The following is a 24,268-nucleotide window of genomic DNA, read 5'->3' on the forward strand; positions in this document are numbered from 1 at the left end:
TCGGCGCTTCCGACCATGAGCACCATTTTAGTCCCCATCTAGTCTCAGTGCTGAAACGGCGGTTTTAATCATTGCTAATTCTTTGCTGACCTCTGCTCTGAGCTGAGTATCGCGTTCTTGTTCATGACTTTTTTAAGCTCCTAGGACACCTTAGTGGTGGGGGTGCCCCCGCTTACCTGAGTAGAGGGTTAAGCTTGTGCTCTGTAATGTTCTTCACTCTTCTCTTAGAAAACTGTCGTAAATAGTCTCTTAGCATACTCCCTCCAACTTCCAGTACGTTGTGTTGTGGATAGCAGTAAACTAGACGCGTAACAACGCAAAACATTATAACTAGCGAGCTAGTGTAATGACTTCTAATGGTGGAAGCGTCCTGTCGCTATACAAACACTCTAGCCCACATTCGCTGCGCACTTTGGCTCCAGACTTCAACACCTCAAGTCAATGTACCACAGAGGCCGATTTCGCGGTGACGGGAAGCGCGGATCGACGTCTCATGGTGAAGGCCTGCAGCCAGCCACCTGAAGACTGCCCAGGTGGCCCGGCCTGAAGCGTGGGTAAATTCCGCAGGTCCACGTCGAAAGTGCGTTCTATTTCTTTTTCCTCTCATCTCTGTCGAATGACAACAGGTGTCTGGTACTCTTGTTTTCAGGCTTTGCCTCCGGTAGAGTGACCCTTGCCACAGAGTTTGCACCTAACTTGCACGAGTGTCCATGCTTCGGGCCGTTCACCCCGCAGTTGTGTGCAAACGTTGATCAATGGAGTGGGGCAGATGTCCACATGATGGCCAACTCGGGTGCATTTGCGGCACACCTCGATCTGCTTCTTGTAGCGGTAGCACCGGTCTATTGCCTGGCCAACTGTGTTGTAGCTTGGCACATCTCCTCCATCAGAAAGAACAACGACGGAGCCGGTATCCTTGATGCGTTTGACTCCCCGAACCGTGAGATTTTCCTGGTAAACGATGAGTGTTGTTAGCTTGGCGTCACCGATGTCGCGCTGGACGTTGCAGATCACTACCTCGACACAGATGCCTTCAATAGCAGTAAACACTGCAACTTTGTGCTTTTTTCCGTTGACGCGAATCTTCATGAGAGCACAGATTTTGCGAGCATTGTTTTCATTTTCGGTGCACATCACAATGATGTTTTGCACGACGTTGGGGCAGACCAAATCGGTGCAGCCTTGAAGGAAATCGAGCAGTGGCGCCCAGCCATGTAGAGAATTGCGGCAGAGCAGTGAGAGCACAGTTATGCAAAGCCACTCTATTCGTCCCTGGATTGCGGCACGCGTCCGAAGAGCAAGTAGAAGGGTACCAGTGAGAAAAAATGTGCTATGACAGCTAAACCATCGAAGCCCGATAGTTTTCTGCCGGACAGCAAACTCCGCCGCAGAATCACTGCGAGGCTCGCTAAACGCCGTCGATCATACTAGAGTAAGACTACACCTGGTTGCTGTTATTGTTAACATGTTTACCAGTAAAAGCAAAAAATAAAACAAAACGAATACGGAAGATATCACAAAAAACTCTTGGCAAATCACAGGTAAAAAGCGTTTGTGATCATTACGAGAAACGAGGAGAGTTAGTATTATCGGTGCCAAATGAAACGCGAACAGCGACAGGCATAAGAAATTGTCTAGTGTGCCCCATTCAGTCACCACCGCGGACATGCACAGTGCTACCAAATAGAACTGATGCGCACATTTCAATGTTGATGACTTGATGGAGTGCACTATACATTTCTAATACTCGCCATTGTTACATTTCGTTTGATGCAAATGGTACATATATATCAAAGAGTTTCCGGGATTTTTTTTGCCTAGTAAAGCTCTGTTCAGAGCCTTAATGACATGAATGCATGCATTTACAGGAGAACGTGTCATTGCTGCTCCACTTCCTGCATATTTTTAGTGCTATTCAGCACGAGGCCAACCACTGCAGACACAGACGCAGTAGTCGACATGCTACGACACTACAATCACGTGATGCTACCTTACTTGAGCGAATTTTGTTCTGAAGACGGATAGCAGCAAGCCGAGCAGGTTTTCTCCGAATTTACCTCTTCAATCAGCCTCGTTTCACAACCAGTTCATGAGCACTGGCATCTAGAATCTAGAAGAGCTTCGAAAGCGTGACCAATTTTTTGGTGGTGCTGTGTGTCACAATTTGTGCACGCGCATGAAAAAAAGCCGGGTTTAATTCAAAATTTACAGTTTTACTTCAAGCATTAATATTATCATGACGCATGGCTGATAAAGCAGGCCTAGAAAGAGAAGCTAGCCGAAGTCCTGCGCATGCGTTTGCCGCAAGCTTTTGAGAGTAGGCGACTTTGTCTTCAGACTGGGGACACAACTGCTGATTTATTGAGTGACATGGACTTCACAAGTGACATCTCGTTATCCATCAGAAGACGCAAACACCTCAATTTTTTTCTAAAAAGAAATTAATCGGGCAGGTCATTCCTCATAGTCAAGCCCAACCTTCGCACGCTTATAAAAAATGTCACGGGCAAAGTAAAAAAAAACAAGGAGGGGCGACGCAGATAAATGAAAAAAAAAAACTGTCTGTGAACGAGTTAGTCATTTGAAAAAAATAAGAATTAAAGCCTTGCAGGAAAGACCGTACTTAGTTTTATCCTTCCGTCCTTTCATTTCGACATCTGCCCATGAAAACTCGCCGTAAGCTTGGAGGCTCATATGTTCGATGAGCTGGTAAAAAGCTTTCCAACCGCAACTTTTCAACAACAATACCATGGGCAGCGCTTTCCCTTTCCGGTGATCACTAGGGTGATGTACGTGTGCAAGTGTTATGTACATATGGAAGAACCAAGGTTTTGTGGGCCAAACCATGAGAACGCGAACATTTCGATAGGTCACTTTAGTGGCGAAACTTGAATAGGGTTAGATAGGTTCTACGTCCTACTGCGCGTGAACGATTACAATTGTGTGTATACATGCGCACGTACAAACCCATGCCATATCGCCAATATAGAGAAGTTAGAACTCCAGGTGGAAGTTTTTGTCTACTACCCAGTAAACATACGTTCAGAATTAAAATTGTGCTCATGTGAAAAGAGGCTTACACCAACCTATTTATTTTATTGCTTTTTATGTGCTTGTGTATGAGAAAGAGCCAGAGTCTTTTTGCCCATATGAGCCACAAGTTTCCCGAAATGACAGGATCCAAGAACCAGTAGATTTTTTTCGTTTGTTGAAAGAAAAGCACACTATTTAACTAGCCAAAAGAGCCTCTAGTGTCTCAGGAGTGACCAGGGGAGAAGGTGAGTCAGAGTGTTGAAGTAGCGTGATGGCATGCTCACACTGGTGCTGAACCTGTAAAGGTGACCTTTCCACAAGGCGCGGCGCGCTAGCACGCCGTTTGGGTTTAAAGAAAATTCCCGAGCACATTTTCAACGAACTCGACTCGGCGCCCCCTCCCAAGTTGCCCCAGGGCACAAGAACCCACTTGGTATTTCAATCCAGGCACTTGGAAGTGTCAGTCACATTCAAAAAATAGTCCTTTGATTTGTGCCGATTCATCTTCAATGCAATGAGGGGCTGCAACTTGAACATGGAAAAGCCCTGGGTTTACATATTATTGCGTCTGCAATGTGCAGATGTCATACAGAGAAAGTTAACTTGAAGTTTCCGAACTTCTGCGGTATTCGTAAGGCCACTCCGGATCCTCTTCCTCAACGTAAATGAGATCAACCATCTCTGAGAAAGGGTTCGCCTATTGTCTGCTCAGAAAAAAGCTCACTCAGAAATCAGAAAAAATCTCAAAATCAGCGTACGTAAGAAGGCTGCGTTTTCTATAGTGCGCATGAGCAGACGTTATGTGCATGCATTCTATGACAAACATAACGCTATTGCCTACGCAACGCCCGTACATTACCGACCAAAAAAGATTTAGTTTATTGCAAAATAGAATACCCTAAATTTGAATTAACATGGCTTTAGAAAGGAACATAGTACGACTACTGCGGTAAGCTTTGTGGCAGAAACAGTAAAACATGCAATAAACCATAACCAATTCGTCCTCAGCATCTTCCTTGATATAAACCAAGCTTTTGATTCAGTGGACCACAAAACATTGCTTAACAAACTTGAACGCTATAGGTTTAGAGGAATACCTTCAGAGTTCTTTCGTGGTATTTGTCCGAACAGACTCAGTGTGTACAAATAATTGTAAACCAATCAAACAGGAAATGCGTAGAAACTGGGGTGCCACAAGGTTCAGTAATTAGACCATTTTCTTCTCCCTATTCATTAATGATTATCCTCCTCTTAGCCGATATGCAGGCTCCTCTGTATGCAGATGAAACTGATTTATTCATAGCTCGTCATTCTCTTCGGGAAGCTGAATCACTAGCCAACTGAGAGCTGCAAATGACTTATGAATGGTTTACACAAAACAAGGTAATACTAAATACAAAAAAGTCAAATACGTAGTTTTTGCCTCTAACTGAAAGGTGATACCAAGAACACGTGTCTCTTCACCGGGGAAACACCCATTCATAAAGTAAACGCATATACTTATTTGGTGTGACATTAGACCATTAATTTTATTGGCCATCACACCTAGACAATTTGTGTAGAAAACTAAGCTTTCGATGCTTTACATCATTTAAGACTAGGAACTATTTTAGCGCACTCATACTCCGTATTTTGTACTTTACCGTTGTCCATCCTCAGCTAAATTTATGCACCGAATCGTGGTGCTACACATATGCCTCGTATTGCTCACTTCACTTCACTTTATTACCTTAAAGATCCCCTTGAGGGGGTATTACATAAGGGGTGGGAAACATATAACAAATGTAATACTTATGCAGGATGTGTACAAGTATGAACAAGGGTAAGAGAAATAAAATAATACATGTGCAGGATCAGTATACATATTAACAGGCGTAACACATTGTCAAAAAAAGAAGACAAAGTGCTCGGTCATAAATATATCACAAAAAAGAGTTGTACGAACAAGTGCGTCAGCACCCAAGAATGCACCATTGACGGAGCTTTTCAGATTCTCATCATAATGCCTAATAATACGGCTAGGCCATTCAAAAGTGCAATATTAGTACACCAAATAATGAATAATAACGTACCTTTTCGCGCATAAGTTTTATTGAAACCCAGAAGTCACACTTAGCAGGCCGAACAAACCTTAACGTGCTTATAGTACACAATGTATACGGCCGTCGAACAATACTATTTGTTCCTGTTAAAACTTGCAACGGTATCCCTACCCTACTTAAATGTCTGCGAATATGATACAGTCACTCAGGAACCTCTTTCTATCATAGGGTTACAAGTTGGCATATCGTATTGTTGAAATGTATGTACTTGTAAGATTATTTATGTTTTTTCCTACAATGGTATTTGATTTTGTAATCTGTGATTGAATTCTGTTTGAATATTGTACTGTCTAAATAAGCAACAATATGCCTTGCCTATAACGAATCCTTAAATAGTCATATTGGCTACGGATCCAGATGTTTTCGCAGAAGTGTTTTGTAAACAATTTCATCGAAAAAAAATGTTTGTTACTCAACATGAACATTCCTACAACTCACTAATATTTTGCGTTCAAGGACTTTGCTAAAGATGATCACGCAGATAAACAGCACGTGCTACCTTGCCGTCTAATTTATTTACAGTACCTACAGCGCCCGCGAGGGGCATTAGGGTAGGGGGGAGATAACGATTTCGAAATGCAGAAAGGCGACAGTCCATTAACACTGAGTTAAACATAAAAGAATACAGATACATAATAAAGCATCCAATGGTGACACGTAATAAACATTGACGTGTGTGAAGGTACAGCAGAAAAAAAATAAATCGCTAGAGAGATGAAACGAAAGTGTAGGCAACTTTAATGTGTGCTCAGGCTATGATAAAATATGATGTTCCAGCGCAGTGGCGAATGTATCCCTGGACGCGGCTACGATTTCATGAGGTAGTTTGTTCCATTGCTAAATTTATCGCGGAAAAAATGAATATTTAAAAAGGTTAATTCTGGTAGCGAACTCGCGCACTTAAAGCGGGTGATCAGTACGAGCAGATATATACGTAGGCTCCGATATGTAGTTTTCTTTGCGAATACCCGTTAAACCATGGAATATTTTGTGAAACAGAGATAAACGTAAGAATTTGCGCCTGTCTTCAAGAGGAGGCCATCCTAAAGTACTCCTGATTTCGAAAGATCTTTTAGAAAAGTTGTAATCACCCGTGACGAAACGGGCCGCTCTCAGCTGCACGCGTTCTAGAGCGTCGATGTTCACCTTAGTAAAAGGGTCCCACGTGCTGCACGCGTATTCCAAAAGTGGGCGTACATTCTACATATACAGGATTTCTTTCAGGCTGGCCGGTGCTTGTTTAAAGTTACGTTTTAAGAAGTTTAGTGTGTTGCTGGCCTTTGTTACGATGTAATTTATGTGGGCATTCCAAGTCGAATTGCTGAAAAAAATGACTTCTAAGTACTTATATGCTGTTACAAGGGACAGTTGTGTTGTATTCATGACATAGTTTGCCATCAGCGGGTGTCTTTTGTTTGTGAATCTTAAGAGGTAGCATTTGGACAGGTTGAGTGTCATGCTCTAAGTCGCACACAAAGACATGATTTTGTTCAGATCATTCTGTAGCAGTTGACTATCTGATTCACTTGAAATTTCACGGTAAATACAGCAATCATCTGCATATAACTTCACACGGCAAGACAAGTATTCAGTAAGGTCATTGATAAATATAAGAAAAAGCAGGGACCCTAAGACGGACCCCTGTGGCACTCCAGATAATACAGAGACATCAGAAGAGCAGACACCATGAAGTATCACGCGTTGGTTTCTATCTAACAGGTACGCCTCCAACCACTTCAGGAGGGTGTTCGGCAAGTTGAGGTAGGACAACTTTAGTAGTAACAGGGGGCGAGATACGGTATCGAAAGCTTTCCGAAAGTCTAAAAAGTTGCAGTCAACTTGCACACCTGAGGTAATAAATGCTGCGATGTCATGGCAAAGTTCTACAAGCTGAGTGTCACAAGAAGAGCCAGCCCTGAAGCCATGTTGCGTTGGAATAATGAAGCAATTTTCTTGAAAATGTGCCACTAAATGTGTATAAACAACATCTTCTAATGTTTTACAAGCAACGCTTTTGAGTGAAATTCACCTGTAGTTGCAAGTTCTTGTTTTGAACCAATTTTGTGAATTGGAATAACATTTGCAGTTTTCCAGTCCGAAGGTAGAGCACCAACTTGAAGAGATATCTTAAACAACAGTATTAAGAAATGGGTGACAGACAATGCACAGTTTTTTTGGACAAAATTTGAAATAAAGTCAGGACCGGTAGCCGAGTGGATGTTTATCTTCCGTAGTAATAATGCGATACCATCTTCAGACAGCTCAATTTCCCTCATCTGAGTAAGCTCTCTGACGTCATGTGATTTCAAAAGTGCGGCTTTTGAGCATGAAAACATGGAGTGAAAATAAGCATTGAAGGCCCCTGCTTTTGCCAAAATATCTGCGCCGTAGGCTTTTTTATCTATGACGTCAGGGATAGCGTCACCAGAGTTCTTTTTGCTCTTGACATATTTCCACATTTCTTTTGGATTAGTTTTCATTTTGTGTCCTAGAGTGAAAAGAAACTTTTTATGTGCATTGCGCATCAATCTCGCTATCGTTTTGCTCATTATCTTCATCTTTGCGAACAATGTAGGATTCGGCGAGTGGCAGTGCTTACGAAAGGCTCTATTTTTCCTGTTTAACATCGTTCGAATCTCTTTAGTAATCCATGGTTTATCGTTTCGACGCTGGGAAGTAATGACATGCGAGGGAATGAAGGTTTGTGCCAAGGACAGTATTTGAGTTTTAAAAAGATCCCACAATGCATTTATGTCTAGACACGAACATTGAGCCCTAAACTCTGGGAAAAAATTGTCTAGTTCACATGATATTGCTGCGTCATCGCCTCTTTCATAAAAAAGATCTTGCGAGGCTGCGCAGAACGACAATTCTTGGTGGCACAGGACATCTTAGCGACGACAACATCATGATCACTAATACCAGGAATCAAGGTAATCGAAGACACGAGATCAAGCACATTGCAAAAAATAAATCGAGTACATTTGCACTACTAGCCATATTTCGCGTTGGTTTTTGCACAAACTGTAGTAACGAATGGGCATTTGTCATTTCGCGGAAGGTCATGTACAGGAGGGATGAATTGACTAACACTGGTGTAAGCTGCTGCCATATCACATCCGGTAAATTAAAATCACCTGCCAAAACAATATATGTAGTTTGTAGTGTCAGCAGCACATTGCTTAAATTGAAAAGGGGCTGAGGGGCTCTCGTGCTGGGTGACCTGTAGAAGGAAATGAATGCCACAGACCAGCCGTTGTTCAAGAGTACTTTGCAGCAAACAATTTCGGTTGAGCCAGCTTCAACGTCAACGAGGAAGCTAGATATAGCATTGTGAATCAAAATGAAAACACCTCCCCCATGCGCGTTTCTGTCCTTCCTGTAGACGGTGTAGCAGGTTGGAAAGATTTCATTGTCATTTATTGTATCATCTAACGAAGATTCAGAACCAAGTACTACATGTGGATTTGTCGTTTCAATGAGGGCGGCGAGTTCTATAATTTTATTTTTTACGCTACGACAATTTACCACAATACACACGATGTCATCCAGGCTGGATGGTTGTCTAGAAGCTACGAGGGCCTTTTTTAGTTGCTATGTCTTTGTTTTAGTCACGCCCCGCCGCGGTGGTCTAGTGGCTAAGGTACTCGGCTGCTGACCCGCAGGGCGCGGGTTTGAATCCCGGCTGTGGCGGCTGCATTTCCGATGGAGGCGGAAATGTTGTAGGCCCGTGTGCTCAGATTTGGGTGCACGTTAAAGAACCCCAGGTGGTCTAAATTTCCGCAGCCCTCCACTACGGCGTCTCTCATAATCATATAGTGGTTTTGGGACGTTAAACCCCACATATCAATCAAATCAATTTGTTTTAGTCACGCTGTCTGTTTCAGCATTATAGACAAAAGTTTCCTTGCCAATCTTTAGTTTGTTATACGATAGTCTGAAGACCCCTTCCTTACTCTTCGCAAATTGAATTTCCGTATCTTATCTCTTGTCAAACTTTGTTGCTGTAGTCTTCGCTAATAGCAAAGCTTGTACCTTTCAACCTCGAAGTAGCTGATAAAACACGCTGCTTTTCCTTAAACGACAGAAACCGAACTATAATAGGCCTGTTTTTAGTTGCCGTGAAGCGACCTAACCTGTGGGCCCTCTCAACCGCATCAGCCGAAATAGCGACTTTTAACTTTTTCTCGCAAAAGGTGATCACCTTAGTCTTCGAACTTTGCCAGATTTCACCAGCTGCATCTTGAAAGCCAAAAAGATAAGGTTGTTTCTTCGAGATCTACTTTCCATATCATCTTCCCATTCTTGCAGCTTCGAAAACGTGGCAGCAAGATTGTCGGCCTCCGCAGTTAACTGCATCACCTTGACTTTTAATGGAAGCACCAATAGCAATTTGTCCTCAAAGACGTTCAATTTTTCCTCTATCTGTGAAAACCTTTGCTCGAGTGCTTCTTGCCGTGACGCTACGGAACGAAGTTCCCCAAGAATTTCCGTCTGCTTTTGCAGTGCCGTGGGAATTGCCATGACAGCGGTGAACATTTGTACTTCTTGCTCAGAAGACAGAGGGCCTGGGTTTTGTTCCACATCACCTGCAAGCTGCAGTAGTTTTCGCAGATAACGTACACATAACAAACACTTGATTCGCACAAAAGTAATGCTGCGCGTACAAAAGTTCAAGGCGGAGTTGGGATCTGGCGCCAATTTTCGAAATGGTTTACCGTTAACAGGGCGATAGAAAAAACCAACCTGAAGAAATACGAGGCGTAAGCTACCAGCAGCCATGTCGGCGCCAGATCCCAAAGTGGTATGCAGGGGCGGTAGCTTATGTAGTGTGACGTTGAGTTCCGATGTGCCAGGTTGCCAGTCAGCGTAGCGACAGTCGAACAGCGACGGTAGCGCCGTCATATCCAAAGGAAGGTGCGCTTCAGTGAAAAAGTGCAGGGCAGCGCATACATCCCAGGCGGCACCGTCTGCGTGGTCGAATAGCCGCCCCACTCCGGATACGCAGAAAGTCGACACCATCTGCAGAACCTGAAGAAGTACGAGGCGTAAGTGACCAGCTGCCATGTCGGCGCCAGATCCCAAGGTGGTATGCAGGGGCGGTAGCTTATGTAGTGTGACGTTGAGTTCTGATGTGCCAGGTTGCCAGTCAGCGTAGCGACAGTCGAACAGCGACGGTAGCGCCGTCATATCCAAAGGAAGGTGCGCTTCAGTGAAAAAGTGCAGGGCAGGGCATACATCCCAAGCTGCACCGTTTGCGTGGTCGAAAAGCCGCCCCGCTCCGGATACGTGGAAAGTCGACACCATCTGCAGAACCTGAAGAAGTACGAGGCGTAAGTGACCAGCAGCTATGTCGGCGCCAGATCCCAAGGTGGTATGCAGGGGCGGTAGCTTATGTAGTGTGACGTTGAGTTCCGATGTGCCAGGTTGCCAGTCAGCGTAGCGACAGTCGAACAGCGACGGTAGCGCCGTCATATCCAAAGGAAGGTGCGCTTCAGTGAAAAAGTGCAGGGCAGGGCATACATCCCAAGCGGCACCGTCTGCGTGGTCGAAAAGCCGCCCCGCTCCAAATACGTGGAAAGTCGACACCATCTGCAGAACCTGAAGAAGTGCGAGGCGTAAGTGACCAGAAGCCATGTCGGCGCCAGATCCCCCTTTATTCTTCCTTTATTATATTACCCTTACTCAAGCGTCCCCAGCTGCTTAACCCCAAAAGCTAGCGCCAGGAGCACGAGCCACAATATCTTAATTATTTGACGCCAATGCTGAACATACATATGTGGTACTTCTACAGAAAGTAGCCATTTCGGTTAAGAGGTGACACTTGGTAGATCGTCAGGTTTTATACGCGAATTGCTTACCAATGCAAACAAAAGGAATTTCATAAGGGACTCTAATCAGTATCTTGCCTATTCTGAGGACTAAAACTCGCCCCCACGTGGAGAGGGCGACTGCAGCATTAAAAAAATGGCAGATCCCACGTACAGTGGGAATCCATGATATGCGAAGCACGAATGAGAAATATTGATATGTCACTTTAAAATCAACACAACGTTACAAGGTGGAGCTTAATAATGCCGTGCATGACGTCCGTGTCATGATTATCATGTTTGGATGTGTCGTTTACCTTCGTCATCTATGCACGTCACATGATACCAAATTTAGTATATGTGGAGCTAGCGAAATGGCCGCGAGCACGCTATGAGCATGGTATGATGTCATGTTCTTACGTGTTACACGTGTCAGGTTGATCATGTTTGCACCAGTCATATAATTCGTCATCCATTGACGTCACGTAACACCCGACTTGGTACATGTGGAGCTAGCGAATCGGCCGCGAGCGCATCATGCAGTGCCCTTAATGCTCTAATGTAGGGTTCACGCGCGCACACGCTGGGCGCAGCGACGCTACGCTAGCAAAACGCGAGCACTCTATAGTCTGACGCGAGGCGCGACCAGCGTCCGTCGGCACGGCCCGACGGCAACCAGAGCGAAATGTGACATGATGCATTTTGCGCCTTTGCGGTGAAGCGACTAGCCAAAGCAGTCGCTTTGCGAACGTTTGCGACCGTTCGCGACTGCTTGCTACCAGTTGCAAATGGTAGTGCGACCGCGGCTAGTCACCGGTGTGCACCAGCGCTTACCCAGACAACGCTTTCTCTCCCTCTTTTCATGTCAGAAGGACGCTGGACGCGCTGAAACGCGCATCTGGCAAAGCAACGTAGCGCGGCGCGCGCCTGCGATTATATGGTAGGACCGGCGCCTGGCGTGGCAATGCCGGCGTGGCATGAACGCCGGCGAGCAAGCGCACAGCGTGACGTCGAAATGTATTGGCGCCTTGACTGCGGAATGTAGGCATGTTCTCACATGAGACGCACCTCATCATTATCATGTTCGCGCCAGTCACATACCTTCGTCATGCATTGGCGTCACGTAATATCAAATTTGGCATATTTGAAGCTAGCGAAACGACTGCGAGCACATCATCAGTGCGGCATGTAGTCATGCTTTACGTGACACGCATGTCGTGATTCTCATGTTTGGATGTGACACTTACCTATGTCGTCTGTTCACGACACGTAATACCAAGTTTGATACATGTGAAGCTAACGAAACGGCCGCGAGCGCATCATGAATGTAGCAGGCAGTCACGTCGTTACACGACACGCATCTCATGTTTATCAAGTTTGCACCAGTATCATACCTTCGTCATCCATTCACGTCCCGTAATACCAGATTTGGTATAAGTGTAGCTAGCGAATCGGCCGCCAGCACAGCATGAGAGTGGCATGTAGTCATGTTGTTATATGACACGCATCTCATGACTATCTTGTATGCACCAGTCACACACTTTTGTCATTCATTCACGTACTGTATTACCAAAATTTAGTATATGGGATGCTAGCGAAACGCCGCGAGCACATCGTGAGCGTGGCATATAGTCATGTTGTCATATGACATGCATGTCGTGATTTTCATGTCAGGGGCTGTCGCTCTTTTTTGCCTTGCAATCATGCCATATCATACCAGTTTTGGAACATGCCATGTGAACGAAACCACCAGAAGGGCTGCAGGACAATGAAATGTGAACCGTGATCTTCATGTTATGACAAGTCAAATACGTTCTTCATACAGTCATGTTGTGCCATACCAAGTTTGGTATCGATATCATTATCCAAATGGCCGAGAGAGTTAAAAGTCGTATGTGGCTAGATAGACAGATAGACAGATAGATAGATAGATAGATAGACAGACAGATAGATAGATACGCTCAAAGTCACCAAAGTTCGCCAAGAAATGCTTCGCATTTAAGAATGACAACATATCCACGAATTGAATGATGATGAGTGGGGCGAAGCGGCCTTCAGCCTGTCCATTCGTTCGTTCTTGCTTCTGTCCGTCCGTGCGACCATCCGTGCGTCCATCCGTCCATCTGTGCGTACGTCCATCCGTCTGTCCGCTCATTCGTGCGTTCATCTGTGCGTCCATTTAGTGAACACTTCATGTTCCGCCATCTTGCATTCTCTGTGGTACGTACCTGCTCTAGAGCAGGTATGTTCCAAGCGTGTCACGCCGACGGACAGGGGAGATTGTTCGACCCTAAGGAGCTTCGTCCCTAAAAACTCGCTCTCACAAAGAAGGGTTTCTTTCATAAAGTTCGTCTTCTCCTGTTTTATTTTCGCAATTGTACGGTAAAAAAATGAGATATTGTCCTGACCATCCTCATCTACATACAAATTGCGTGGTAACAAAATAACTTGCGCTGATTATTGGTACCACGCAGACATCATGTACTCTTTGTCGGGGTTGGTGGCTCTCTGTCTGCAGCAGATTCACCGCGCATTTCTACACTCCTTGCATTTGATTGCCGGATCTCTGAATATTCAGATCTACAATTTGTAATGTAGACGTAGCAGTGATATTTATGTTAACGCTCACTAATTAAAAGAAATGAATGTTATCAAATAAACAAATTGCTTAGTAACACTATTGGTCACCTTGTGCTTTTTGCTTTATTGTGGGCGTGCGCAGGCATCAACACCGTCGGCTGCTCATGGCCTTGGAAGAGTCGGGCCTTCTTCAAGCAATCGAGGAACGTGTATTCGCATCACGCCAAGACCGAAGGTTGATTTCATTCAACGTTCCGTTCTACGATTACATGTTCATCTACGTCGCTGGCATTAGCGCGTCTCTTGTGGCTGTCCTGTTAGAGAGAGTGTACGGTACCCATTGTAAGGGGAATCCAAATAACCGACCTTCTACACGTGCATGGTCCTTCACACTACGCCAAGGAAGGCAAAGAGATCGCATAAAATCAGTTTCGATTTTGAACTTGCGTATGGGGCAGAAAGATTAGAAAAGCTTCTTGCCCTCAGTGTTTGTTGTAGAAATAAGAAAATAATATCGAATAGCATGGAAAGAAAATAACATGATTTATGAACAGTAAAGTAGACTGCAGGCTCAGTAAGAGCTGGCGATGCAGTGTAATTGTAGACAAAAAAGCAAAGAGGTAGAGTGTAAGCCTTTCCGTGTCGATATCTGGAGGTTTCCTTGCAATGCACATGACTATGTTCTTTCTGCATAGGAAGAGTTGGATTTTAAGGGTGGGTTGGGAGATAATTCTCGCCGCAGCCCCCCCCCCCCCACTTCTTATTGATCCCGTCACATAGGTTCCGAAGCAACCTTGCCTGGACTTACTGGTTGCACATAGTGAGAATACCTCAGCCAACTTCTTGGACGAGGACACTGCGTCTTCTGCCTTTCCATACTCGTCAAAGTAGGTGGCTGGAATTCTATCGCTATTTAGACTAATGCTTACAAGCGGCGCATAGGTCGATAGCCGTGCCAATGTGCGAGTGATATGCCCCCTTTTTTCTTGTTCTGCAAAAAAAAAAAAAAACAGCACACAGCACAGGCCTTTGAGCGTCTGGCACTTCGTGTGCGCGAACGCCCTGCATAGGCTGCGCGAGGCCTGAAGCATGCTTGCAATGAATGATTGCATAGTGCTTCATACGATTCTTGGAGCGCCATGGGGGTAGTCACACTCCTGCGTATTACTGCGAACTCTAAATCAGTGGGGATGGCATTCGATATTAAACAAAAGAGGGCAGGCTGACGCGGTAGAGTTATTACTATGGTTGCGCGCATAGAAAAACGTTTTCACCTACCCGTCCTCCTCCCCTCCACAGCCCCGCTTTCTGCTGTCTTCATGCTCGAGAAAAAGTTGAGGGTGCTGCGTTGCTATGGAGAGGGATGCCCCGCCGCGGTGGTCTAGTGGCTAAGGTACTCGGCTGCTGACCCGCAGGCCGCGGGTTCAAATCCCGACTGCAGCGGCTGCATTTCCGATGGAGGCGGAAATGTTGTAGGCCCGTGTGCTCAGATTTGGGTGCACATTAAAGAACCCCAGGTGGTCGAAATTTCCGGAGCCCTCCACTACGGCGTCTCTTATAATCATATGGTGGTTTTGGGACGTTAAACTCCACATATCAATGACGAGGGTGTTTAACAGCCTCTATTCTAAGCTAAACCTGAGGAAGTCTAAAAAGAGCACGGTAAATCGGCCCTAGTAAGAAGATATACCAATTGTGTTTTGTGGAGCCAGCATTCTTTTTTTCGAAAGAACTTATTGAAGTGTTTCAAAGCATTACTCAGGCGGTGGTGTCTCAAGAAAGCACTGAATAGACCTTTCCGCCGGTAGTTTCTGCTGTATAGAAACTGAGCTGAATTGGACTGGTCTACAGTTCATCGAGCTCATTATCCTGCTTATCGGATCCTTCAGAATACTTCATGGCTTCAAAAAGATGACTTAGATATAGACTATGCTGTCGCAGATCTTAGTTTTGATTTTTTTGTGAAACTGAAATAACTATCAATAAAGATGATTGCTAAAGCTATTGTTTCGATGGAAAAATTTAGGTATTGCATTAGGTTCCATTTCAGTATGAGCTTTAAGAAATGATAGTTTCCATGAAAGTTGTGTATAAATGGTAATGTTGTAAGGCGAACTTTTCTATGATTGCATGAATTATCTGCAAACGTAGTACTTGGTGATGTACTTATAAAACAGACTGAGTGAATAGAACTTATTGTAGCTTTGAAGAGTGAAGTTAGTGCACATTTTATATAAATAAAGCACCTTTACCACTGTTACGCGTGGGAGTCCACTCCGAACGTCGATGCCTCTGCAAAGGCAATCTGTGTCAAGGCCAGCGATCGAGCCCGCCTGACGCTATCAACTCAACGACTTCATCAAGCGGCGACACCGGTCTCTTACGCAACACACAGCAAGCTCCCTCAGCCCATGAGCCCGTTGAAGCAATCGGCACCTTCCAGTCTGGCGAGCCTTACGTTATGCGTGGCAACATCCCTCGTTTTTGGGTGCAACCACGCGCAGCGGCGGGTCTCCGTTGGAATATTCTGACATCACGGCCAGCGGCGCTTCTGGTTGGATGTTGGTGACGCTAAGATCCACCCGGTGCCTACAAAAAAAGCCCTGCGGCGCGTCGCTCGCAGTAGACCTATGTCTCAGCGAAGCCTCTCGTTGCTTCGAGCTCCTTCGCTGTCAGCGCGGCCGGTGTCCTTGTAAGTGGCGAGTTTCGTGGCGCCCATCGTAACCTCGTCGGTGGCGCGCTTTAGTAAAAGTGGTTGGCAGCTTCGGGATCGGCCGGCGTCAGCGACATCGATGCGGTGAGTGCCTGATGTTTTCTCCTCAGTTCACCAGACTACTCGAGGACAGGTTGTAGTGGTTTAGAGAAGGTCTGTGTGAAGCATTGATGAGTGAGCTTTGATCGTTTTAAGCCAAGTCAGAGCGCTTTGAAACCAAAGTTAATGCGGAGACTGTAAACACAGCAGTGTTAAAATCGCTAGCGCGTCTTGCTAGCAGACCTATAGTGGGTACGGCAAGTAGATTCTTAACAAGGGCAAACAGCAAGAGGCTAGTGCGAACGATGGAGAACTTTAAAATGTAGGAACTCATCGAAGTTTTTGAGGAACTTGGCATTACTTTGGGCCATGCGAAACGAAAGCAAGCAATCCTTGAGATCATGAAAGATGAAGGAGTGTCGGCTGAGGAAGTCGATGAGGCCTGGGCAGATATCAAAGCACGCCGCGAGGAGGCTGTAAGGCGAGAAGTTCGCTAACGCGAAGAAGCTAAACGGCGAGAACGTCGTGAGCGTGAGGAAGCCGAGAGACAGGAGTGCCTCGAGTTTAAACGAATAGAATTGGCAATCCTACGGTGTTTGCAGGCGCCTAGCGTAGCTTTTGCGACAGTTCCGGTCAGCGGTTATAGAATTTGGGACCAACTGCTCCCGTTCGTATTAGGCGAGGACATGGAGAAGTATCTCGTCAAGCTTGAAGACGTCTGTGAGCTAAATGTTTTGGAGCGGTGTCTTTGGGCGCAGAGCCTGTTAGCCCTTCTTTCCGCCGAAGTGTCCGACGTAATATCGTGCTTGTCGAGGGAAGCGTTTGAAAGCTATGACGAGATTAAGAAAGTGCTCTTGAGACGTTATAAGTTGTCACCCGAGGCTTTCAGGCAAAGGTTCCGGTATGCTAAAAAGGGGAATGCGTTACACGTCGAATTCGCATTTAGTCATAAAGCCGATTTGATAGAATGGGTCAAGGGCGAAGTTGTTCATGACGATCACAATAAAGTGGTAGAATGCATTGCATTGGAGCAATTATACCACTGCATCGAGGAGGATGTCAAGCTTTGGCAGCAGGACAAGCTTGGCGAAGTAAAGCTAAACAAGGCAGCAGAGTTAGCTGAGGAGTATTACACTAACCGAAAGTTGCATAGTAGGGATGTGCGCGTTGAAAAGGATGAAATAAAAGAGGGCTGTTCAAAGAAAACTGATCAGCGGAAACCCACTCCGAACCGTAATTTCAGGGAGGACCCGTCTCTTACGAAGGACACTGTAGTAGAAGGGCAAACGGAAGCTGAGAAATTGAGTGAGGTTCTCAAACAACGCGCTGATACCGCAAAGGCGTTTGCATCATGGAAGCCGCTAATCTGCTACAACTACAAAAAGGAAGGGCACATCGCGATAAAGTGTAAGCTAAAGTTTGCTTTCGCAACAATCCGAGGATCGGAAAAGAATATGCGGTTGTTAGAGCCGTATCTCCAAGATATTGTGTGAATGGGAAAACGGGCCGAGCAGTTCGAGACCTGCGTCAATCATGGACGTTGTCCATCCTTAGTTGGTGTCTCCGGATGACTTTACAGGAGAATGCACGTGGATCAGACAATTCGCCGAGGAGTAGAGGTCTTGCCTACCATTCGCTACGGGTGTCATTGAAAGCCCGTTCGGTAAGCTTCGCACCGAAGCGACTGTGTCTGCCGCGCTTCCCGATTGTCTTGTTTATCTTTTTTTCCAATAACTCAAAACAGCTTCTCAAAGAACAGGGTAAATTGTTCTTCTCTTACTTAGCGTACATGGCAATTACGCGATCGTAAATGCCATGATCGTAAACGCCATGAGGAACTTGATCTTGTTCAATGTGGCGAAGCACCAAGGGCAAAAGCTGCTGATCTGTTTGACCTTGGCGGCGAGTTGACGCATCATCAGACAAGAAATTTTCTGTGTGAGTCACTTGAGCAACCACTCAAGCTGCCCGTCGCCGAAGCGACTGGCACGCTCTCTGTCGGTGGAGGAGACGACATGGCACCATTTAGTCAGAGCGAGAGGGGCACAATGCTCTCGCCTGTAGCGGAAAGTTGGAGTGAGCTGTTGAGGGTTGATAGTGAAACGTTCATTCGAGAGCAGTGCGAGGACCTCTCGGTTAAAGCGTTTTCGGAAAGCGTCAAGATGAGAACCAAGAAACAGAATGTTTCTTTCTATGAGAAAACAGGACCCCTATAACGTAGTTACAAAGATGTGCAACGTCGCAAGTATGAGCAGCTCTTGGTACCGCATAGGTATCACCGCCTAAAAGCGGCCGGTTACTGAGGTGGAGCATGATGCTCCAACAGCACAACTTTGACGTTCGCTACAAAAAAGGAAAGCTAAACGCTAATGCAGACGCATTGAGCCGTTCGTTTTAGTTAGTACCTTTTCCCCCTTTCGGTCTTTCACTGGCCTGTCGGGGCAAAATTTTGTCCTAATCGCGGCCTTAGCTGAGGGCTCTCGTTCAGGGGGATCTCAAAAGGCCAACTTTATGTGGAATTCTATTTTCTTACGTTGTTGTACGTGTAAAAATTTCAGTTCTACTTTTAAGAGCCTCGTCCCCCACATGTGCCTCTTTATGTAGAGGGAACTAAATTTCGATAGACACGTAGCTAGTGTGAGGAGGTTTATCAGCCGTTAAAGACAGTGACGAGACAGCGTGAAGAACTGTCCAGTGATCGGCACAGCAACGAACCGAAGCACGAGCCGAGAGAGCCGGGTGTTGGCGATGCTGCTTGCTGCAGGCACATCTTCTTCTTCACAATCGCCCCCGCTGAAAAGGAGCCATCCTGGCGACCTAAGAAGTTTCAGGGAGAAGCCCATGATACGGTTTCAGGCGGGAAACATGGGCGATGTCACGTGCATGCCGGCGCATGTTATCCGATCGAGAAACTGACTCAATTAGGTAATTAACCGGAGAGGTTTTCTCTAAAACGGTGTAAGGCCCCTCGTACTGGGGGACAAGTTTTGATGAGAATCCCAGAGTTTGGTATGAGATGGCAAGCCACACGAGAGACCCTGGGGCATAGCTGGGATCCGGAAGAAAGGTGCAACGGTTTTCTTTCTGGCGTTGCTGCTCGTCCGAGGTGAACGCACGGGCAAGCTGGCGGCACTCTTCAGCTTTTCGAGCAGCATTGGAGATAGGTGGACATTGGAAAGCATCAGGACGGTAGGGAAGGAGATTATCAATTGTATGATAAGGGTCACGTTCATAAAGAAGAAAGAAAGGTGAAAATCCCATGGTTGTTTGTATTGCGGTATTGTATGTGAATGTGATGTAAGGGAGAACACGGTGCCAGTTGCTATGATTAGATGCCACGTACATTGAGAGCATATCACAAAGCGTGTGGTTAAACCGTTCCGTTAGCCCACTAGTCTGCGGGTGGTATGCTGTCGTTTTCCGATGAATGGCGTGGCATTCAGAAAGCAGGGCTTCGACGACCTCGGAGAGGAAAGTGCGGCCTCTGTCAGTAAGGAGCTCTCGCGGTGCGCCATGTCGAAGGATAAATTGACGTAAAATGAAAGAGGCGACATCTTGAGCGGTAGCGCTCGGTAAAGTGGCTGTTTCGGCGTAGCGTGTTAGATGGTCGACCGCCACTATAATCCACCGATTGTCATCTGGTGTCAATGGAAGGGGGCCGTAGAGGTCAACGCCAACGCAATCAAATGGCTTGGCTGGGCACGGAAGTGACTGCAATTCGCCAGTCGCACGTAGCGGTGTTGATTTGCGTCGTTGGCAGTCAGGACAGCACTGCACAAATTTGCGTACAAAATTGTACATGCCGCGCCAGCAATAGTGAAGGCGAAGGCGTCCATATGTTTTGAAAACCCCGGCGTGGCCACATTGTGGATCGTCGTGAAGAGAGACGCATACCCCCGATCGTAAAGTGCATGGAATGACCAGTAGCCACCGGCGGCCATCAGGAGAGTAGTTGCGTCGATGGAGAAGTTGATAGCGGATGGCAAAATGGAAAGCTGGACGTCGGAGGGATCGAGATACCGGAAGGTTGGGCGTACCGGATAGATATTCGAGAAGAGATGCAATCCACGGGTCACGACGTTGTTCCGTGGCAATTGAGTCAAAATTTAACGATTATATGGTCTGGAGGCACGTGTTTCCGCACGTCGGATCTGGTGGCGAAGGTGAGCAAAACAGGGCGTCAGCGTCAGAGTGTTTGCATCCGCAGCGGTATACGAAGCGAATGGCGTACTCCTGGATGCGGAGTGCCCATCGCGCAAGGCGGTTAGAAGGGTCTTTCAGCGTGGAGAGCCAGCAAAGCTCGTGGTGATCAGTTACTAGAACGAACGGGCGGCCCTATAAGTACGGCCGGAACATTCCAAGTGACCAAACCAGAGCCAAACACTCTTTTTCTGGCAGGCTGTAATTAGTTTCGGCTTTCGTCAGAGTGCGGCTAGCGTAGGCTACAACGTATTCTGAATAGCCGGGCTTTCGTTGAGCGAGGACAGCGCCTAGCCCGACGCCGCTGGCGTCGGTGTGCAATTCGGTAGGAGCCGTCGGGTCGAAGTGGCGAAGAATAGGTGGGGAGGTGAGCAGACGGCGCAGAGTAGTGAAGGCAACGTCACATGTAGAGGACCAGGAGGAGAGGTTCACGTCACTGCGAAGAAGCTGGGTTAAAGGTGACATGATGGATGCAAAATTGCGAACAAAGCGCCGGAAATATGAGCATAGGCCTACAAAACTGTGAAGTTCCTTCATGGTCGTCGGCTTGGGAAATTCTGTGACTGCTCGAAGTTTTGCTGGGTCAGGTAATACGCCGTGCTTCGACACGATGTGGCGTAGGATGACGAGCTCGCGTGCAGCAAAGCGGCATTTTTTGAGGTTAAGCTGCAGGCCAGCGTTGGTCAGACAAGTCAAAACGTGCCTGAGGCGAAGGAGGTGCGTAGGAAAGTCGTGCGAGAAAACCACGACATCGTCGAGGTAGCAGAGGCACATATTCCACTTGAGGCCACGTAGCGTATTATCCATAAGTCGTTCAAACGTGGCGGGCGCGTTACAAAGCCCAAAGGGCATGACGTGAAACTCGTATAGTCCGTCAGGTGTAATAAAGGCAGTTTTTTGGCGATCGGCTTCAGCCATTGGAACTTGCTAGTAGCCAGACCGCAAATCTAGCGACGAGAAAAATTCCGCTCCGTGACGGGTGTCAATAGCGTCATCAATGCGCGGCAAAGGATATACGTCATTGCGGGTTATATAGTTCAAACGACGATAGTCCACACAAAATAGCATAGATCCGTCTTTTTTTACGCACCAGGACGACGGGAGACGCCCAGGGACTGTGAGATGGTCGAATGACGTCTCTACGAAGCATATCTTCGACTCGATCGTTGATGACGCGGCGCTCTTCAGCGGAGACACGGTATGGTCTTTGACACAGTGGCTGGTGTAGGCCGGTGTCAACATAATGCTTGACTTGCGACGTGCGGCCTAGTTGAAGTTGCGACACATCGAAAGAATTCTGGAACTCATGCAGAAGATCAAGCATGTCGGCATGTTCGGTGGGAGTGAGGGTGTCGGCGATGGCGCTGGAAAACGTATCCTTGGACGACTCCTCTAGGGCCGACAGTTATTTTGGGTGGTCGCAGTAGTCATCCGGGACATCAACCGAAGACGAAGGGTCGAGATCCTGCACGCGGCCGAGACATTCCCCTGCAAGTGAAGTGACAGGTGTGGAAAGCGGGTTGAGTATGAATATATTGCTCCTTCCGGCGGCAAGGTAAATCGTTGTGAAAAGCAGCGGCAGAGCTCGACGACTCGTGAAGATATCGGAAGGCATAAAAAAGACTGTAGCGTCAGTGTAGGCGTTGCATGAAACTGGAACAAGTGCGAAATTTTCAGGTGGAATATTGGTATCTTCATGCACGAACAACTTCGGCGGCTGATGAAGAGCGTCAAGTAATGGGACATCACAAAAGGGTGAAAACTCAACTTCAGCGCGTGCGCAGTCGATGACGGCATTGCGGCGGGATAGAAAGTCCTATCCGAGGATGACGTCATGCGAATAGACAGCGAGGACAATAAACTCCACAGTGTAAACAATGCCTTCGATGGACACTTTTGCAGTGCAGGCTGCGAGAGGCGTTACTTGCTGTGCACTTGCAGTGTGGAGTGACAGTCCCGAAAGCGGCGTCTTGACTTTACGTAATACACGGCAGACTTCAGCGGCAATAACAGAAACAGCGGCGCCGGTGTCTACAAAGGCGAAAGTAAAATAACCTTCAACAGTTACTGCGACCACGTTAGCAGGAGAGGAGCGAGGGCTCAGACAGTTAGAAAATGGCGCAGTTCTTGCCTCTTGAACTGCGGTGCTTAATTTTCCTGGTGAGAAGGTCTGGGCCGGCAGCGCATGGGGGAGGGCGATCGCCGACGAGGAGAGGGTGCGCGCGGCGTCACGAAGTCGGGGTCGTTGGGAGGGGCATAGCAAGGTGAGGAGACCAGCCCGAATTGCCCGAAGGGTTGGCTGCCGGGTTGCGATGATCGGACATAGTCGCCGAACGTCTGAGGTCGACGGCGGCAGTAGCGAGCAACGTGTCCGGGAGTGAAGCAGGCGTAGCATATCGGTCGGTTATCGGGCGTCCTCCAAGGATTGGCGACTGGTGGCGCCGCCCAAGGTGCAGTATAAGCAGCCGGGTGTGCGGGCTGTGAGCGCGAGGTGTAGGGTGGTTGCGGAAGCCTGCGCACAGCGTCTGAATATGTGAACGGCGCTGCTACAGGCTGCATCACTTGCGAACAGGCGACAGGAGGAGCGACAAGCTGCGCTGCATACGTTAGGGGTGCGGCCACAGGCTGCACGGCTGGCAGATAGGCGACAGGAGGGCCTACCGGCTGCGCGACACGCTGGCAGTGAACACGGCTGGAAATAGGCGGCTCGTGGTGCGCAAGAGGAACAGCTTGGGCAACCTCTTCCGAAATAGCAGTGCGAAGTGGGGCAGGTAGACGGGTGGTGGTCTCGTGAGTGAAGGGCACTAGGGAAAGTTGGCGGGCGACTTCCTCACGGACAAAGGCTCGAACTTGCTGAAGCAATGGTGAATTGTCTGGCAGGGTGTCAATACTGGACAGTAACTCACCACCATGCTGAGGCTGCTGAGTCAGAGTGCGTTGCTTCTTCAACTCGTCGTAGCTCTGACACAAGCTGACGACTTCGGAAACTGTGCTCGGATTTCTTGCCAAGAGCATCTGAAATGCGCCGTCGTCGATGCCCTTCAGGATGAGTTTGACCTTGTCAGATTCGGGCATGGTGTCATTCGCACATCGACAAAGGTCGATGACGTCCTCAATGTAGCTGGTAAAGGTCTCGCCAGTCTGCTGAGAGCGGACGCGCAAGCGCTGTTCTGCCTGCTGCTTGCGGACAGCCGGCCGACCGAACACTTCAGCACATGACGTCTTGAAGACGCTCCATGTGGGGATGTTGCGTTTGTGGTTGTTAAACCACCATTCGGCGACGCCAGTGAGATAAAATATGACGTGGCCGAGCTTGTCGGCTTCATCTCACCTATTCTTGGCGCTCACCAGTTCGTAGTGCTCGAGCCAGTCTTCGACGTCGGTCCCATCCGCACCGCTGAAGACCTTCGGGTCCCGTAGCCTAGGATGGCCAGGGCAGTTGAACTGGGGCAAAGTCGTCGATGTAGTGGCGTTGTCAGTCATGACAGGCGGTAGCGTGCGGCTTCGCAGCTCCAGGGTGTAGCAACGGGGATTAACAGCACCTTCCACCAAATGTGAGGAGGTTTATTAGCCATTAAAGACAGCGACGAGGCAGCGTGAGGAACCGTCCAGCGATCGGCACAGCAACGAACCGAAGCATGAGCCGAGAGACCCGGGCGTTGGCGATGCTGCTTGCTGCAGGCACATCTTCTTCTTCACACTAAGTATATGTTGTACTATACTTTGTCTAGTGTTCTGTCGGGTAACCGAGGGCACTTGCTTGTGTCTTGTGTTGTCTGTTGTCCAACCAT

The 24,268-nt window shown here is 47.4% G+C and overlaps 1 protein-coding gene across 1 annotated transcript in view; it reads left to right on the plus strand.

The window, feature by feature from the left end:
- The first annotated feature begins 16,152 nt into the window (after positions 1-16,152).
- The window catches only part of LOC119172020 (cytochrome P450 2J1), a 273,137-nt gene continuing 265,021 nt past the window's right edge, over positions 16,153-24,268 (plus strand). The window contains exon 1 of the mRNA XM_075886667.1: positions 16,153-16,322. The gene's annotated coding sequence lies outside the window, so the exon portion shown is untranslated. The remainder of the gene's footprint in view (positions 16,323-24,268) is intronic.

Source organism: Rhipicephalus microplus, chromosome 1 (genome assembly GCF_043290135.1).
Source record: "Rhipicephalus microplus isolate Deutch F79 chromosome 1, USDA_Rmic, whole genome shotgun sequence".
Lineage (NCBI taxonomy): Eukaryota > Metazoa > Arthropoda > Arachnida > Ixodida > Ixodidae > Rhipicephalus > Rhipicephalus microplus.